This window comes from Capsicum annuum, chromosome 12 (genome assembly GCF_002878395.1).
Source record: "Capsicum annuum cultivar UCD-10X-F1 chromosome 12, UCD10Xv1.1, whole genome shotgun sequence".
Classification (NCBI taxonomy): Eukaryota; Viridiplantae; Streptophyta; class Magnoliopsida; order Solanales; family Solanaceae; genus Capsicum; species Capsicum annuum.
The window spans coordinates 211,700,642-211,704,086 of NC_061122.1; the positions used below are offsets into that span (position 1 = coordinate 211,700,642).

The following is a 3,445-nucleotide window of genomic DNA, read 5'->3' on the forward strand; positions in this document are numbered from 1 at the left end:
GTACATATATTGAATGGTACGTATATGTGTATTTATTTTCTATAGACTCTAAAATAGTATATATTTAACGTATGCATGTGTATATGTTTTATAAAGTAGTATATAACTATATATATAGTGTGTGTATATATTGTAGTATATATATTATAGCATAAGTTTTATTTAAAGTAGTACATATATATTTAATGGTACGTATATATGTGTATATATTTTCTATAGACTCTAAAGTAGTATATATTTAACGTATACATGTGTATGTGCTTTATAAATTAGTATATATATTGTTGTATATATCTTGTAGTATATGTTTTATTTAAACTAGTATATATATTTAACTAACATATAATCGTATACTCGATTACATGTGTAATTGTGTATATGTGTATATGTTTTTTAAATTCTAATTTTGTATATACTATATATATAGTGTATATACATTGTTTAATGTATTTAAAATGTATATAGGTGAGTATATATAGTGTATATTGGAGAAAAAACTTTTAATTTCTTTTTTTTTTGGTTTTAACCGGTTTTGACCGGATTTTGGACTGGTTTTGACCAGATTTAGACGGGTTGGACAGGATTAGGTGTAGTGGACCTGTCCCGGGTTGTTTCTTGAAATTTTACTATTGGGCCCGGAACTGGACCGGCCCGTTTAACCTGGTCCGAAACCGAACCATCCCATAAACCGTTTCAATGTGACGGGCCGGTTCCGGATTTACCCGGCCCCGGCCCCGTTAACAGGCTTATTTAAAACTACATAAAATACTTGAATCTAGTTGTCCCTAATCTTCAACTTGATTCATCTCCAATTTGAGTTTCATCTTTTAGAAGATATTAAATAAGAATTTTTTTAAACTGATTGAGGTGATAGAGATATAAGAGATTATGTCAACTTAAATCATATTTTGAAAATTAAATTATATATCGTATCTAAAATGCAATTTATAAATCGCATGTGTAAATCACCTTTGTAAAACACCAACAAATAGTATACAAAACTTCAAGTTTTTATATGTCGGAGTAGAAATAGAAATATCTTTTTGATTTCTCTATTGAGGCACCTTAATACTATTAGTAAAACTTAAGAAACGGAAAATTGGCCATTACCATAACATGATTTTTTGAATTTTTCAGATGACATAAAATATATTACAAGAGATAATTAGTGCATTTCTAAAATAATATTTGAATATTTGTCACATTATTTAGGAATAACTATTTTGCAAGTAACCTAAGGCAACAACTAATTGCATTTAATAAATTACATGTTCGGCATGACATTAATAGATATTATTTTTAAAAAGCGATTTATCAATTGTATTTTATAAATGTGAGTATATCACATTTCAGATCTTTTTTCTATATATCTTTAGAATTCTGTAGAAAATGAAATTCAAGAAATAATTTCATGTTTTGAGAAATAAAATAAGAAAGGAACAAACGAAATATTTTTACCATAGTTGACATTTTAAATAGCACAACCATATTGAAAAAGAAACTATTTTATATCGCACTCTTCATATAAAATAGTAATTTCATTACTTAAGTACAAATAATGAGGTAAAATAATTTCAAAATTAATTAATATCTTATATCGAATATCAGTACTCTCAAATTTTATTCCAACATTATTTTCCTTAATCTATATACCAAGTAACAAGTGTGTCAACTTTTTCCTTAATCTAAATACCAAGTAAAAAGTGTGTCAACTTAGTCAACCGTCCCAATTCATATACCTTTGCAATATCCTAGTGGCCATCTTTCTAGAGACTTATTAGTTCAGTCACCCGCTGCCCACTTGATCATTAAACAAAGTTCCACTTGCCCCTGGGCAACAACCTAATAACCTTCCTACTAAAATTGACTTTCAACTTCCTTCTTTTTCTCCTCACACATCCCCCTTTCTCTTCACCCCCCCGCCCCCTTTCTTTATCTTCACACATCCCCCTTTGTGTATTAATTCCCGCCTCGCCACATTCACTCACTCAATCACTCAACATCAACAACCTTAATTCCAACTCTTCTCTCTCCTTTCCAGTCACAGATTAAACTTCTTCATTCACTAACCAAAAAGCAACTAGCTTTGAACTCTCCTACTTATACCACGACTCCACCATCATTATTCCAATTCCAAAATACTACTACTCAAGATTACATTGAATCATGGACTATAGGTGGCAAGAGATCAAAATGATCTCGTAGCAACATGGAGGAGCAACATGAGCTAATAATTACTGAAGAAGAATACTTAGCTTTTTGTCTACTCATGCTTGCACGTAGTGGTAATATCAATAATATTAATAATAATAATACTATTGGTACTGCTAGTGCTACTAGTACTACTAATTCTATAAAGAAATTGTACAAGTGTTTAGTGTGTGGTAAATCTTTTGGATCTTAGCAAGCTTTAGGAGGACACAAAGCTAGTCATCGTAAACTTATTCTTATTAACGGAGATAACGTCAGTTCCGTTAGTTACGCAACTACTATTAGTGCCACGTCAGGTAACGGCGTTAGTGGAAGGAGTCACGAGTGTACCATTTGTCACAAGACTTTTCCAACTGGACAAGGCTTTGGGTGGTCACAAAAGACGTCATTATGAGGGGAAGATGACGTCATCGTCATCGGATGGTGTGGGGCCCACAAGCAGCCAGCGTGGCATTTTTGATTTGAACATTCCGGCCTTGCCGGAATACCAGCCGGGTTTTGGATCCGATGAGGATGAAGTGGAAAGTCCTCATCCAGCTAAGAAATCAAGACTATCTCTATCACAACTGTAGGATTTGAGGACTTGAACAAAAGTACAAAACTATACATATCTAGTTGGGGAGTTCAAAAGTAGTTCAATTATTTCTATTTATTTATTTATTTTGGTCGTAAATATCGAAAACATTTGGTGAAAGTAATTATTTAATTGATTTAATTTATTTCTTTAAGAAATTGCTAGGGCTATGATTTTGTTCTCTAGGCATGTTGAAACGATTTATTATCATGATTCATATTTATAAATTATTACTCTCTTCATGAGCGATATTTTAGTAAGGTGTAGTCAAAAGAGAATTATTTCTTTTGAGTTTGTGGTAGTCACTTTGAGTATTGTACTTGTGACTATGGTGTAAAATTCCTTACTATAGTACTATTAGTTGCTCCTTTTGGTCCGTGGTTTTTCCCTTATTTAGAAGGGTTTTCATGTAAAATTCTAGGTGTCATTATTTTTCCTATTATTTTGCCACAAATACTTTTGTTGTTATTCCGCGTTTACCCAACAAACTAGTATTAGAGCCCAAGATTTGCAATATTTGTATTTTTTGGTAAACAATGGAAGTCAACATAAGTAGAATGGTTACCTTAAATGGCATTAATTATGCCATTTGGAAGGAAAAATGAAAGATCTATTCTATATCAAGAATTTTTATTAGCCGGTCTTTGACACTATAAAACC

General features: G+C 31.5%; 1 pseudogene; it reads left to right on the forward strand.

Moving 5' to 3' along the window:
• Nucleotides 1–1,963: 1,963 nt before the first annotated feature.
• LOC107849876 lies at nt 1,964–3,200 on the forward strand (annotated as a pseudogene).
• The last annotated feature ends 245 nt before the right edge of the window (nt 3,201–3,445 follow it).